Genomic DNA, 17,821 nt, shown 5'->3' with positions numbered 1-17,821 from the left:
AATAACTTATTCCTGAGTTACACATATGTATTACGTTTTCTGTAAAACTCTACGGTCACGGCACGCCACATTTCAGTATGTTAGACACCTCAACACATGTTGACAACACACAGGCGACTGAGCTATTATCATCATTCCCTGAATTTGAATGGAGTTCTCAGAGAAATTGCAATGTAGTGTATTTAGAATGAAAAAATCATAAAACTCGTAATTTTTGGAGTAAAAAAAAACACGAATTGCCATCATGTCCTTTTGATGAAAGTAAGAACCAAAAAATTACATTTTTGGAAAAACATACTTAGAAATATGATAGAAACAAGCTAATTACATCAACATGTTACCAAAATTATGCACTATTTTTTGTCAAGAAAACATCTTTTACCATAATTTTTAAATTTTTCTTTTTTTTATCACTCCTAAAGCAATTCGAGCACTCAAGGTTCTCCCTGAAGCTGTTTGAAAATTGTTTTCTCCTACTACCCCCTATATTTTATATATACTTTATTTAAAGACAAAATACATTGACAAAATACACTGACAAAATACAATGACAAAAATACAATAGGGAGTATAACAGCATAGACAACTCAGAGCTACATCTCGAAAACTTCGTTCAGCTCCCCGGCGGTGGGCCACGTGCCCAGAATGTTGCAGGCATTTCCTCTCTGGATCGCAACACTGAGTCTCTGAAAGAGGAAGCTGGCCACCCTGTGGTCCTTGGTTTCTATGATGAGTTTTTCACCCAGCTCTTTGAGGAACTTTAGAGCACACTTTCCCCATGCTCAAAGGGTCTCAGACCCTATTGGGATGAAGTTGTAGAAAGGGGGAAGGCCTTAATATTTGCGGGTATTCTGGGTCTCCCTGTGGCTGGCTGATCTACCCCCTTCTTGATTAGCCAGGTAATTCACCAGATATGAATCCAATAGAGAATTTTTGGTCAATAGTTAAAAGTAAAATGAAAGCAGAGTCCATCACAACCATAATAGAGTTGACAGAAAGATTAACATGGGTATATAACCACGAGGACAATGTGCAAATCCACTGTCCTTCTTGCAAAGAAAGCATAGCGCGACGCATCGCTCCTTTAATTAAGCTAAAGGCGAAGCAACTAAGTTTTAAATGTACGGAATATATGTTCAGTATATTCGGGTAAACTGTATTCAACCATAATTGTATCATTCATGAAGGTTACTTTCTTTCCATATGGTTAACCATGTATGTACCGTGTCCTGTAACATGTCTGTACCGTGTCCTGTAACATATCTGTACCGTGTCCTGTAACATGTCTGTACCGTGTCCTGTAACATGTCTGTACCGTGTCCTGTAACATTTCTGTGCCGTGATCTGTAACATGTCTGTACCGTGATCTGTAACATGTCTGTACCGTGCCCTGTAACATGTCTGTACCGTGTCCTGTAACATGTCTGTGCCGTGATCTGTAACATGTCTGTACCGTGTCCTGTAACATGTCTGTACTGTGCCCCATAACACACTTAGTTGGCGACGATGTCTATACGTGAGAGACCACTCTCCCTCTTCCAGTTATTTTACTCGCATTGGGCAATTTTGGATTGGTTGAGTACCATAATATAGAAGTGGCAGGTGCTGTCTGTCATAATCTGCATCAACAGTCAGGTAATCACCTTGACCTGACATCACTCCTAAAATATTATCATTCCAGTCTGTTTTCCTTTGTGTTTAAACTTTACATTCCATGTTAAATACGTACGTGCATTTCAGTGTCTTCCTCTTCCTAAATGATCTATGTCTCTGAAAATTAAACCTCGTCAGTGATATTATGATAAGTACTAAATAATTAAAAAAATAATAACTGAATTCGCTGGTAAACGGATGTTCAAAAGGCTGCAAAGCACTTTCACCTCTAAATCTGATTATAAAAATTTATGTCTATGAAACTACAAGGTCAACAAGGTTTGTAAACGGAAATGATTAATCAAAAACTTGGAAATGAAATCATGCAACAAAACGCCCATCAGTATCTAAGCCACGTAATTTATATACGAACATTAAACTACTAATAAATAGAGACACAGAACATACCGGAAATTAATTTTATCAACCAGTCACCATCTCCGTTACATTAATTCATTCATGAAAATAGTCTGTACTCCTCTGTTTACTATGTCTGGGTTGCCATATATCAATTCTCCCCTGCAGAGTGTGTCAGGAAACTTTCATCCCCAACTATACATCCTAAGGACTAGCAGACACCATGAATCGTTCCTTTAAATGATGGGATAGTAGACAAGGAAGAGTTTTAGAATTATTGAAAATAAGTCTGAGTATTCCGTGCAAAGTGAATGACAAATTTGCAATATTCTTGAAAGAGTTAAGAGTTACACAGAAAGTAAAATTGCAGGGGAACTAGGAGGGTTTTGTAAGGGTAGAATATGTGTAGGTAGAGTGTTTACAGCGAAGGATGTAAGTGAACAATTCTTATAAGGTATGGAGCGACTTGTTGCATTTATGGATTTACTGAAGAAGAGGCACTTGACTTGATAAACTGGGAAGCAATGTGACAGATATTGTAAATGTATGGAATAAAGAGAAGGTTGTTAGAACCAGTCAAGAATTTTATGCAGATAGTGTGGCTCAGGAGAGAGAGGGAACTATTTTCCAGAAAAAAAGTAGGACTCAGACTCAGCTGTGTAATGTCACAATGGTGGTTTAGCATGTTTGTAGAAGGAGTTGTGTTAGAAGCGAATACTAGGATTCAGGGAAAAAGTGTGGGATTTAAAGATAAATCATCTGATACAAAGTCTGTGTTGTAATTTTAGAAGATTTTGAAGGTTGATGGATGAATTTAGGAGCATATGTAAATGAAGAAAATTAAAAGAAAATATTGAAAACAGATAGGTGACAGGAATAACTAGAAATCTAGTCAACGAAAAATTGGATATCAGATTGGAAGAAGGTAGCATGGAGGAACTGAATGTATTCATGTATTTGGAAGTGAACATGTTCGTGAATGGGTCTTTGAAAGACAAGGTGAGCCATAGAATAGGTGAGTGGGGAAATAGTAGGTGGAGTGTTGAGGCATATATGGAAAACAAGAAGTTTTTATTCCTAAGCAAATAAGATAATGTACCTGAGCACAGAGAAACAAACACTTTTATATAGGTATAAGACATAGGTTTTTAAATATTACAATAAGGGTGGAGGGACTAGAGATGTCATGGTATGAGCAGTGGGTTGGTGAATATTTTGCAGAAAATTCGGAGCACAGAAATTAGAAGACGGTGTTCTACGACCAAACGTATAATTCAGAGCGCTGAGGAGGGGTTGATGAGGAGTTCTGGAAAGTTAGAAAGGATGGAAAAAATAGGATGAATAAAAGAGAATATAAAGCAGAGGTGGAAGAAATCAGAAAAAATGGTCGTTCCAGGAATGAATGGAGAGAGTGAGGGTAAAGGAGGTTTTCACTGATGGAGGTTTTAGCAACATATAACAGGCTATTGTGAGTGCGTTAGATCGGAGTGAATGTAGACTACTGGTTTTATGACTTAACGTGTAACTGGACCGTGAGTAAAGTAACATTTCTGAAAACATTCAGGGAAATCGAATATCAAGAGTTGAGTCCTGAAGGAGGGAGGATCATCTGAAATGGGATGTCTCCACATCTTCTGGTAAAACAGATATTAAATGAATATTAATGAATGTGTTTCCTTTCTCTTCATCAACCAACCTGGGGGGAGGGGGGAGAGAAAACCAATGTGATAAAAAATCAAAGGATGTAAATAGCTTTGTCGTTTCTGGTAAATTATAATAATCGACTTACTCGTTGCCTTTACAAAACAACATGTCAATAGTTTAAAATGCAAATCCTGAGAATTTCAGTAGATTTTATGTCTAAAGGGAAGAGCAAAACTCGTAAGGGTAATTCAGGTCCTGGGGAACGTAAGATACTCAGGTTTGATCCGAGTGTTTGCCCAGCATCAAGGCACCTCTCGTAAGAGAAGGACTCGAAAACACGAAGAATTAAAGTTATCAACTCAGTCACTAACTGTTGGACAGAATACCTTACAATACCAAGTTCCCGGTGAAAGTCTTTATGACAGCAAGCAACAAATGTTTGCTCAGTATTACTTTACAATGTTAATGCTATTTAATTCACTTAGAACCTGTTAGATTTCGCATCGAACACCCTGTGAATAACACTCTACAACATATCTTAATATTTCTAGATATCTTTAATACCCCATAATACACCCAAAACTCACTGGATGTCTTTAATATGCTTTAAAACATATAAAATCAATTATATCTCTCTCCAGAAAAGTTAACATGCGAGAAAGTCAGCTGTGTTATTGCAGATACAGGCATTCAATTTGGGTCCGGACAGCAATGAATCTTGATGAGGAACGACCTGATAGCGTGTTTGCTGCACTCATTAAAATGCACGCTTGATTCAGCGGTCGTTGGGTCAGCGTGTGTTGGTCTAGGTATATCACGCTTGCTTCAGTTATCGCTGAGCCGGGTTCACTAGCGCACTCCTTCATCAATGGCTACTAGTTCACCCACCCTCTTATATGTTTGACTTATTAAATTACGGTTGCTTCAGGGATCACTGGTCAACTTGTGTACTGGTATAAGACATGCTACGTCTCACCACTTTCTGGGTTAACATGTGTGTTGGACTCGCTAGCACAGACCTGCTTCAGCGGATGATGGGTCAGCTCATATGACTGGCTCACTAACGCACACTTAATGGGTCAGCGTGTGTTTTGGATACACTACCTCAAAGCTTACTTCAGTGGTATCCGTGACACACTAATATACGCTTGTTTCACTGAACAATTAGACAGTGTATGATGGACTCACTAGCACACTAGGTCAACGTGTGTTAGACTTAATGACATACACTTACTTTAGCTGTCATTAAGGTAAGCTTGCTTTTTTCCTGATAAAAGAGGCATAGAGAAGTGTGAGTGATTAATGGAGGGTTTTTATGTGCTGGAACACGCTAGAGCAATAATATACATGAAGGAGTGTTATACCCATAGGGGCTATTTAGCGGGGGGCAAATGGCAGAAAATTAGGCTTCATACAAGGAAGGAGAGGATAGATCCATTTCTCTAGATCAAGAACAATTTACTAGCTTCAAAGAACAATCGTCTAGAAGAGCTAAAGTAATTTGGATTAGAAAAATTGAAGATTCCAAACGTATGAGTAAGGATTATTGGGAAAACTGGTTCAGGAAAACAAATGGGTCGATTAGAAAGGCAACTATATAGTTGATATTACATGCAAAGAGGTCGCTTCCTCTACTCGTTTCAAATCCTAGTCCTGTCTCAGGTGTGCTAAAATCCCCATGTCAGAGTAACATACAAGTGAACATGGACAACTTGTGTAATACGACTCGCCTTATCTGGGAATCGATTCCGGACCCCTTGGGTGGGATCCGATCACTCCACATTCAATTACAGATTACATTTGATGGCTTGCATCCTACTACCATTAACTGAAGAAAAAAGAAACAAATGAAAGCGTTCGAGCATATGATGAATATATATATATATATATATATATATATATATATATATATATATATATATATATATATATATATATATATATATATATATATATATATATATATATATATATATATATATATATCGTCGTGCCGAATATGTAAAACTAGTCAATTAACAAGAACTCATTTAAAATTAAATCCTTTCTGAAATTTTCATTTATACGTTTAAAGATATATTTTTTTCATTAATGTTAATGTAAAAATTTTTAATTTTGCACCAAAAGAATCTTAGAAAACTTACCTAATCTTATTATAACAAGAGCAATTTATTTTAGCCTAACCCAACTAAATATATTTTAGATTTGTTTACAGTAATTTAATACTAAACAAACACAGTGAAATATATTTTTTTCGTTAGGTTCAGAATGATTTTGGCGAAATTACTGCATACACAAATTTTCACTTATCCTATATGGCAAGATGAGCGTTGGTATTTAAGCCAAGATAGCAAGTTCTGCCTATTCGGCACGACATATGTCATATATATATATATATATATATATATATATATATATATATATATATATATATATATATATATATATATATATATATATATATATATATATATATATATGCAATATATATATATATGTTATGTATTAGATACAGTAAATATAGGTGATTTCAGAATATGCAAAACAACCACTCTGAAAGAATAGAGAAATTCCAAGCGCTTTCGTGATAATGTGAGTAGTCACGAATACGCTTGGAATTTCTCTATTCTTTCAGAGTGGTTGTTTTGCATATATATATATATATATATATATTATATATATATATATATATATATATAGATATATATATATATATATATATATATATATATATATATATAATCATTAATACGCCTTTTGATCCATATTAAGCAAATCCAAGTTAGAGGAGCATCAACACTTGCTATTAATCTGGTTAGTTAGCCATGTTTAATAATTTTATATAAATATTTATGTGAAGCTCAAAACCCATTATGGTCATTCAGTGGACTGAGTGGAAGACGACTGTGACTCCGTCTGTTAAGTGGAGACAGAGAACTACTTAGTTATACTCGTCTAGTTCGCTAGTTTGCAATAGTCTCATAGAATATGCATAAATGAAAAAAACTTTTCAAGACAGTTTTCCAATACATGTGTGTGTGTGTGTGTGTGTGTGTGTGTGTGTGTGTGTGTGTGTGTGTGTGTGTGTGTGTGTACTCACCTAGTTGTACTCACCTAGTTTTGAGGTTGCAGGGGTCGAGTCACCTAGTTTTACTCACCTAGTTTTGAGGTTGCAGGGGTCGAGTCCTATATATATGTGTGTGTATGTGTTTGCGTGTGTGTGTGTGTGTGTGTGTGTGTGTTTGGTCCTTTCCCAAGTTCCGTAAAGAAAACTTTAAATCACACTTTACAGTCTACTCAGGGCCTGGAAAAGAAGAGAAGGTCCGCTATGATCACCTAAAATAACAACTTACTATATAAAGAGATCCTGGGTTACTTCAGGTTACTTCACACGTTCATGAACAATCTAACAGTCTCTTTGAAAATCAAAGAGCAAATGAAGAAATGTTATGGTGATGCCGACAAGATGTGGAGAAAGACACTTTTTTACAGTTCAGGACATTTATTAAAGGAAATGTTTGGCCACGAGTTACTTCTACAGTCCTAATACAGTGTGATGAATGGTTTGAAAACCGAAACGTTGAAGATTGATACATTTATCCAACATATGGGAATCTTTATAAGGACTGAAGAAGCCACTCGTGGCGAAACGTTTCCTTCAATAAATATCCTGAAATATACATAAGTGTCTTTTTCCACAAAGAACAAATATTGTTAGAGTAATTCTATCCGGCAAACATTGTGAAGCTTTGGACACGTGAATATATAATGTCTTTAAAAGCTTCATCATATCATGTATATATGAAATTAACAAAATATATTGCAAAAGTAAAAAAAAAAATGTGCTCTCTTTCTCAAAAAACATTGTCCTGCTTTTATCTGCAATTCTTTTATATCCCATGAGATGATAAACGTGTTGAATATGGTTTCAGTACACCATTTCTTGATTCATTAATCTGGCAGTCAATAAAAAGAGTAAAAAAAAAAAAAACTAAAGACAATGACGAACAAGCTCAACACTGCATGATTGTTCCAGCAGAATCAAGGACGCCCCGGCTCATGGAGAAAGAATACATCGAAGATACTCTAGGAGGTGGGTAAAAGATTCAGTGCTGTTGTATCATGGGTACGCTTCCCAGCACTGAGTTACTTGCAGGTATGTTTTATATGCAGTTGTTGACAAACATCCACCAAACCTTATGTGTTTTATATCCCAATATCATTATACCATCAACATATGTTTTAAATGTTGTGTACCAAATTACGTAAGCCATACACATTAGTTTACTTATAAAAAAAATGGGCTAAGCCAGAGAACCGGAAAATTCAAACGGCCTCAGGAAGAAATTAAAATATTTTTCCCAGCATCCTCGTTATCTACACTGAGGACATAGGTCCTCAGTGTAGATATATATATATATAAATATATATATATTTTTTTTTATATATTTTTTTATATATATATATATATATATATATATATATATATATATATATATAAATATATATATTTCAACAAGTTAGTCGTCTCCCACCGAGGCAGGGTGACCCAAAAAAGAAAGAAAATCCCCAAAAAGAAAATACTTTCATCATCATTCAACACTTTCACCACACTCACACATTATCACTGCTTTTGCAGAGGTGCTCAGAATACAACAGTTTAGAAGCATATACGTATAAAGATACACAACATATCCCTCCAAACTGCCAATATCCCAAACCCCTCCTTTAAAGTGCAGGCATTGTACTTCCCATTTCCAGGACTCAAGTCCGACTATATGAAAATAACCGGTTTCCCTGAATCCCTTCAGTAAATATTACCCTGCTCACACTCCAACAGATCGTCAGGTCCCAAGTATCATTCGTCTCCATTCACTCCTATCTAACACGCTCATGCACGCTTGCTGGAAGTCCAAGCCCCTCGCCCACAAAACCTCCTTTACCCCCTCTTTCCAACCCTTTCGAGGACGACCCCTACCCCTCTTTCCTTCCCCTATAGATTTATATGCTTTCCATGTCATTCTACTTTGATCCATTCTCTCTAAATGACCAAACCACCTCAACAACCCCTCTTCTGCCCTCTGACTAATGCTTTTATTAACTCCACACCTTCTCCTAATTTTCACACTCCGAATTTTCTGCATAATATTTACACCACACATTGCCCTTAGACAGGACATCTCCACTGCCTCCAACCGTCTCCTCGCTGCTGCATTTACCACCCAAGCTTCACATCCATATAAGAGTGTTGGTACTACTATACTTTCATACATTCCCTTCTTTGCCTCCATAGATAACGTTTTTTGACTCCACATATACCTCAACGCACCACTCACCTTTTTTCCCTCATCAATTCTATGATTAACCTCATCCTTCATAAATCCATCCGCCGACACGTCAACTCCCAAGTATCTGAAAACATTCACTTCTTCCATACTCCTCCTCCCCAATTTGATATCCAATTTTTCTTTATCTAAATCATTTGATACCCTCAGCACCATACTCTTTTCAATGTTCACTTTCAACTTTCTACCTTTACACACATTCTCAAACTCATCCACTAACCTTTGCAATTTTTCTTTAGAATCTCCCATAAGCACAGTATCATCAGCAAAAAGTAACTGTGTCAATTCCCATTTTGAATTTGATTCCCCATAATTTAATCCCACCCCTCTCCCGAACACCCTAGCATTTACTTCTTTTACAACCCCATCTATAAATATATTAAACAACCATGGTGACATTACACATCCCTGTCTAAGACCTACTTTTACCGGGAAGTATTCTCCCTCTCTTCTACATACCCTAACCTGAGCCTCACTATCCTCATAAAAGCTCTTTACAGCATTTAGTAACTTACCACCTATTCCATAAACTTGCAACATCTGCCACATTGCTCCTCTATCCACTCTATCATATGCCTTTTCTAAATCCATAAATGCAATAAAAACTTCCCTACCTTTATCTAAATACTGTTCACATATATGCTTCAATGTAAACACTTGATCTACACATCCCCTACCCACTCTGAAGCCTCCTTGCTCATCCGCAATTCTACATTCTGTCTTACCTCTAATTCTTTCAATTATAACTCTACCGTATATTTTTCCTGGTATACTCAGTAAACTTATTCCTCTATAATTTTTACAATCTCTTTTGTCCCCTTTCCCTTTATATAAAGGGACTATACATGCTCTCCGCCAATCCCTAGGTACCTTCCCCTCTTTCATACATTTATTAAACAAAAGTACCAACCACTCCAACACTATATCCCCCCCTGCTTTTAACATTTCTGTCATGATCCCATCAGTTCCAGCTGCTTTACCCCCTTTCATTCTACGTAATGCCTCACGTACCTCCACCACACTTACATTCTGCTCTTCTTTACTCCTAAAAGATGGTATACCTCCCTGGCCAGTGCATGAAATTACCGCCTCCCTTTCTTCCTCAACATTTAAAAGTTCCTCAAAATATTCTCGCCATCTACCTAATACCTCCCTCTCCCCATCTACTAACTCCCCTACTCTGTTTTTAACGGACAAATCCATACTTTCCCTAGGCTTTCTTAACTTGTTTAACTCACTCCAAAATTTTTTCTTATTTTCATTAAAATTTCTTGACAGTGCCTCTCCCACTCTTTCATCTGCTCTCCTTTTGCACTCTCTCACCACTCTCTTCACCTTTCTTTTACTCTCCATATACTCTGCTCTTCTTATAACACTTCTGCTTTGTAAAAACCTCTCGTAAGCTACCTTTTTCTCTTTTATCACACCCTTTACTTCATCATTCCACCAATCACTCCTCTTTCCTCCTGCCCCCACCCTCCTATAACCACAAACTTCTGCCCCACATTCTAATACTGCATTTTTAAAACTATTCCAACCCTCTTCAACCCCCCCACTACTCATCTTTGCACTAGCCCACCTTTCTACCAATAGTCGCTTATATCTCGCCCGAACTTCCTCCTCCCTTAGTTTATACACTTTCACCTCCCTCTTACTTGTTGTTGCCACCTTCCTCTTTTCTCATCTACCTCTTACTCTAACTGTAGCTACAACTAAATAATGATCCGATATATCAGTTGCCCCTCTATAAACATGTACATCCTGGAGCCTACCCATCAACCTTTTATCCACCAATACATAATCTAACAAACTGCTTTCATTACGTGCTACATCATACCTTGTATATTTATTTATCCTCTTTTTCATAAAATATGTATTACTTATTACCAAATTTCTTTCTACACATAGCTCAATTAAAGGCTCCCCATTTACATTTACCCCTGGCACCCCAAATTTACCTACTACTCCCTCCATAACATTTTTACCCACTTTAGCATTGAAATCCCCAACCACCATTACTCTCACACTTGATTCAAAACTCCCCACGCATTCACTGAACATTTCCCAGAATCTCTCTCTCTCCTCTACACTTCTCTCTTCTCCAGGTGCATACACGCTTACTATAACCCACTTTTCACATCCAATCTTTATTTTACTCCACATAATCCTTGAATTTATGCATTTGTAGTCCCTCTTTTCCTGCCATAGCTTATCCTTCAACATTATTGCTACTCCTTCTTTAGCTCTAACTCTATTTGAAACCCCTGACCTAATCCCATTTATTCCTCTCCATTGAAACTCTCCCACCCCCTTCAGCTTTGTTTCACTTAAAGCCAGGACATCCAGTTTCTTCTCATTCATAACATCCACAATCATCTCTTTCTTATCATTTGCACAACATCCACGCACATTCAGACTTCCCACTTTGACAATTTTCTTCTTCTTATTCTTTTTAGTAATCTTTACAGGAAAAGGGGTTACTAGCCCATTGTTCCCGGCATTTTAGTTGACTTTTACAACACGCATGGCTTACGGAGGAAAGATTCTTATTCCACTTCCCCATGGATATAAAAGGAAAAGTAATAAGACCAAGAACTATTAAGATAAAATCAAAGAAAACTCAGATGAGTGTGTATAAATAAACGTGTACATGTATGTGTAGTGTGACCTAAGTGTAAGTAGAAGTAGCAAGACGTACCTGTATATATATATATATATATATATATATATATATATATATATATATATATATATTTATATATATATATATATATATATATATATATATATATAATCACAAGATATTCCAATAACACTGAATAACCAATAATTATTGTAATAAAATGCATGAGAATTCTGTCAATAACAGTAATACTAAATTTACGGAATTACTTATGCTCACCATATAGAGTGGTTATGTTCAGATTAAATATTTCCCTGTACCACTGGAGTAATTACGTGATTCAAAGTTAATTACAATTTCAATTACTCTTCTGGAGTTTTAATCACAATTTCAATCTCAATTACTTGAACAGAAAAATTAAAAAAAATAATTATTCGGCATTTTGAATTAAATTATTTTATTATGATAATAATCACTAATATATACACTAATATATTTTTACACTATAATTAAAACAATGACTCTGAAACTAAAATCTTAAATGAAGTGTTGTTATCAAATGTTGTAAGTATAAAATAAGCTATTTAACAAGGTGCACAATGGTGAAAATAAAACTTACTCTTATAGTACACAAAAACTTACGTAAGTTACTTCCATTTTCAAATGATAAAGTTCATTAAGATCCAACCATGGAAGGTACTCATAAATTTCTCGGTTACGTTCAATCAGAAGTTCCTGGAAGATTGCAGGTTCTACCTGCGCTATATTAAGAATAAAATGAATTTTGGCTATGGTTAATACTCTGTGCTGAAGGGATCGTACAATCCATCATTTCTCTTGCTCTGTTCTTCAGAGGGAGCGCCTTCGAAGGAGAATCCCTCGAATAGAGCAAGAGATATACGTCGAATAGAGCACAATCCTCTACTGCCGTATATACTCTTTCAAAAGAAAGGGGCTAAACCCTTGAGAGTAATACAGCACATATGGAGCTTCTGACGGTAAGATTTGCTGTAGATTCAAGAAGCAACTTGTCTTGAGAGTTCTTTTTAGGTGAAAATTAACAAATTATTTAATTCCAGACTATTATAAGGACATAGGTAAATGTAATTCGTTGATGTACTGGCTATTATCAAAACTTTTCAGATTGTGACGAATAAGCCGAACAGGTGAGTTTGGCCAAGTCGGCAATTATGCCCTCTGCCGAATAAGCATAATGAAAATTTGTTTTTACCATAAATTTGCGAAAATCAATCTGACCATAATGAAAATATATATATATATATATATATATATATATATATATATATATATATATATATATATATATATATATATATATATATATATATATTATTTATTTTAAGCAATATTAAGTACATTTTAATTTACCTTTGATACGTATAGTAAAATCTAGCTAAAAAAATACGTTAGTTTAAGTTTGGTTAAGTGAGATTTCTAAGTTAGTTTTGATCCAAAAGTAAAAATCTCTATCATTGTCAACAAAAAAATCAAATATCATTATGTAATTTTTTTTTTTTTTTTTTGAAGTCTCATTTTTAAGGAAGTTCGACCTTTTCGAGAGCAAGTTCGGATCACCAGGTCCAGACTACACACTCACCAGGTCGACACTACACTCTCACCAGGTCCAAACTACACTCACTAGGTCCACACTACACTCTCACCAGGTCCACACTACACTCTCACCAGGTCCACACTACACACTCACCAGGTCCAAACTACACTATCACCTTGTCCAGACTACTCTCTCACCAGGTTCAGACTACACTCTCACCAGGTCCACACTGCACTCTCACCAGGTCCAGACTACACTCTCACCAGGTCCACACTACACTCTCACCAGGCCCAACTACACTCTCACCAGGTACAAACTACACTATCACCTGGTCCACACTACTCTCTCACCAGGTCCAGACTACACACTCACCAGGTCCACACTACACCCTCACCAGGTCCAGACTACACTCTCACCAAGTCCAGACTACACTCTCACCAGACCATACCCCCGGCCGGGATTGAACCCGCGGTCATAGAGTCTCAAAACTCCAACCCGTCGCGTTAGCCAGGTCCAGACTACACTCTTACCAGGTCCGAACTACACTCTCACCAGGTCCTTACTACACTATCACCAGGTCCTTACTACACTATCACCAGGTCCAGACTACACTCTCACCAGGTCGACACTACACTCTCACCAGGTCCAGACTACACTCACCAGGCCCAGACTACACTCTCACCATGTCCACACTACACTCTCACCAGGTCCAGACTACACTCACCTGGTCCAGACTACACTCTCACCAGGTCCAGACTACACTCTCACCAGGTCCAGAGTACACTCTCACCAGGTCCACACTACACTCTCTCCAGGTCCACACTACACTCTCATCAGGTCTACACTACACTCTCACCAGGTCCACACTACACTCTCACGAGGTCGACACTAGACTCTCACCAGATCGACTATACCCTCTCACCAGGTCCAGACTACACTCTCACCTGGTCCAGAATGCACTCTCACCAGGTCCACACTACACTCTCACCAGGTTCAGGCTACACTTTCACCAGGTCCAGACTACACTCTAACCAGGTCCACACTACACTCCCGCCAGGTCCACACTACACTCACCAGGTCCACACTACACTCTCACGAGGTCCACACTACACTCACCAGGTCCAAACTACACTCTCACCAGGTCCTCACTACATTCTCACTAGGTCCACACTACACTCACCAGGTCCAAACTACATCCTTACCAGGTCCACACTACACTCTCACCAGGTGCTCACTACACTCTCACCAGGTCCACACTACACTCTCACCAGGTCCAGACTACACTCACCAGGTCCACACTACACTCTCACCAGGTCCACACTACACTCTCACCAGGTCCACACTACACTCTCACCAGGTCCAGACTACACTTTCACCAGGTTCAATGTACACTGTCACCAGGTCCACACACTCTCACCAGGTCCACACTACACTCACCAGGTCCACACTACACTCTCACCATGTCCAGACTACACTCTCACCAGGTTCAATCTACACTATCACCAGGTCCACATTACACTCTCACCAGGTCCACACTACACTCTCACCAGGTCCAGACTACTCACCAGGTCCAAATTACACTCCCACCAGGTCCACACTACACTCTCACCAGGTCCACACTACACTCTCACCAGGTCCGCACTACACACTCACCAGGTCCACACTACACTCTCACCAGGTCCATACTACACACTCACCAGGTCCACACTACACTCTCACCAGGTCCACACTACACTCTCACCAGGTCCATACTACACACTTACCAGGTCCATACTACACACTCACCAGGTCCACACTACACACTCACCAGGTCCACACTACACACTCACCAGGTCCACACTACACACTCACCAGGTCCACACTACACTCTCACCAGGTCCACACTACACTCTCACCAGGTCCATACTACACACTCACCAGGTCCATACTACACACTCACCAGGTCCACACTACACACTCACCAGGTCCGCACTACACACTCACCAGGTCCACACTACACACTCACCAGGTCCACACTACACACTCACCAGGTCCGCACTACACTCTCACCAGGTCCATACTACACACTCACCAGGTCCGCACTACACTCTCACCAGGTCCATACTACACTCTCACCAGGTCCACACTACACACTCACCAGGTCCACACTACACTCTCACCAGGTCCACACTACACACTCACCAGGTCCGCACTACACACTCACCAGGTCCACACTACACACTCACCAGGTCCGCACTACACTCTCACCAGGTCCATACTACACACTCACCAGGTCCATACTACACACTCACCAGGTCCATACTACACACTCACCAGGTCCATACTACACACTCACCAGGTCCATACTACACACTCACCAGGTCCGCACTACACTCTCACCAGGTCCATACTACACACTCACCAGGTCCATACTACACACTCACCAGGTCCATACTACACACTCACCAGGTCCATACTACACACTCACCAGGTCCACACTACACACTCACCAGGTCCGCACTACACACTCACCAGGTCCACACTACACTCTCACCAGGTCCATACTACACACTCACCAGGTCCACACTACACTCTCTTCATTCCTTTCTGCTGTTTTAACTAGCTATTATCTTTTTGCTCTGATTAAAATAACAAAAATTAAAAATGGGATTTATAACAAAAATTTCTGAAAGTTTGATGAAGATCTTGACTATTTACAATTAGCGATCCTCTCTATTCCTTGCAGGAATATCTCAACCAAATTCACCCAGTGAGGTGAAAAATACACAGAAGACTAAGTTTATGTTATTAATCCCGTGCGGAGGATGGCGACAAAGATAACATGCCCAGACATGTTCTGCATACATCAAAAATTAAAAATTAAGCAAAATCATGATCTTTAATATTCTTTGATGATAGCGTGAACATAGTGTTGGTATTGTAACCTTGTCTAAACTCTCCAGACTGACCATAGTGTTGGTATTGTAACCTTGTCTAAACTCTCCAGACTGACCATAGTGTTGGTATTGTAACCTTGTCTAAACTCTCCAGACTGACCATAGTGTTGGTATTGTAACCTTGTCTAAACTCTCCAGACTGACCATAGTGTTGGTATTGTAACCTTGTCTAAACTCTCCAGACTGACCATAGTGTTGGTATTGTAACCTTGTCTAAACTCTCCAGACTGACCATAGTGTTGGTATTGTAACCTTGTCTAAACTCTCCAGACTGACCATAGTGTTGGTATTGTAACCTTGTCTAAACTCTCCAGACTGACCATAGTGTTGGTATTGTAACCTTGTCTAAACTCTCCAGACTGACCATAGTGTTGGTATTGTAACCTTGTCTAAACTCTCCAGACTGACCATAGTGTTGGTATTGTAACCTTGTCTAAACTCTCCAGACTGACCATAGTGTTGGTATTGTAACGTTGTCTAAACTGTCAAGACTGACCATAGTGTTGGTATTGTAACCCTGTCTAAACTCTCCAGACTGACCATAGTGTTGGTATTGTAACCTTGTCTAAACTCTCCAGCCTGACCATAGTGTTGGTATTGTAACCTTGTCTAAACTCTCCAGACTGACCATAGTGTTGGTATTGTAACCTTGTCTAAACTATCCAGACTGACCATAGAGTTGGTATTGTAACCTTGTCTAAACTCTCCAGACTGACCATAGTGTTGGTATTGCAACCCTGTCTAAACTCTCCAGACTGACCATAGTGTTGGTACTGTAACCTTGTCTAAACTCCCAGATGTTGCCATGTGTCTTAAACCTTTCTCTTGTCGGTAGATGGTGATGATGTGTTTGATGATGATGTGATTGATGGTGATGATATGCGTGAACGACATCATCCAATGAATGGTTCTGAAAACCGACAAGTTGAAGAATTGAGACATGAAACGTATGGGAATCTTTAGTGAAGAAACGTTTCGCCACACAGTGGCTTCATCAGTCCAATACAAAGCATGAAGGTATAAGGAGAGGATGAGTTTGAGGTAATCAGTCCCTCAGCCTGGAGTCGATATGTTCAGTCCATCACTCGTGTAGGAAGTACAGCATAGGGCCAAAGAGGTGACGTATATACTGCAGTCACGTTAGACGAAGCAGGAGGAGGTGGGATCACAGTGGGACCTGTCACTAGTGTAAGTAGATCGTCGTCCAAAGGTTGGACAAGTGTTGAAAAATTCTCTGTATCAAAATCCCACGATGTTGTAGTGTCTGACAGATGTGATGAATGTTTTCGAAAACCGACTTTGTATTGGACTGATGAAGCCACTGTGTGGCGAAACGTTTCTTCAGTAAAGATTCCCATATGTTGCATAAGTGTCTCAATTCTTCAACTTGTCGGTTTTCAAAACCATTCATTTGATGATGTCGTTCACGCACATCATCACCATCAATCACATCATCATCAAACACATCATTGCCATCAATCACATTATCACCATCAATCACATCATCACCATCAGTCACATCACTATCAATCACATCATCACCATCAATCACATCATCATCAATCGCATCATCACCATCAATTATGCGACTATTTTATACTACCATCTAAAACATTTTTAGATATTTTTTTTATATATCAAGGCTTATCATTTTATCATTGTATCAGAGGATACATGAAGACTTTTAAGT

At 38.6% G+C, this 17,821-nt stretch overlaps 1 long non-coding RNA gene across 1 annotated transcript; it reads left to right on the top strand.

Annotated features, from left to right (window-relative positions):
- Window positions 1-1,556: 1,556 nt before the first annotated feature.
- LOC138851540 (uncharacterized) lies at window positions 1,557-16,591 on the top strand. The gene is made up of 4 exons (XR_011391272.1): window positions 1,557-4,904; window positions 7,694-7,810; window positions 12,476-12,620; window positions 15,921-16,591. It is a non-coding gene; the product is annotated as an uncharacterized lncRNA (long non-coding RNA).
- The last annotated feature ends 1,230 nt before the right edge of the window (window positions 16,592-17,821 follow it).

This window comes from Cherax quadricarinatus, unplaced genomic scaffold (genome assembly GCF_038502225.1).
Source record: "Cherax quadricarinatus isolate ZL_2023a unplaced genomic scaffold, ASM3850222v1 Contig927, whole genome shotgun sequence".
Lineage (NCBI taxonomy): Eukaryota > Metazoa > Arthropoda > Malacostraca > Decapoda > Parastacidae > Cherax > Cherax quadricarinatus.
Note: the sequence above shows the minus strand (reverse complement) of the source record. Positions and strands in the feature narration are given on the sequence as shown.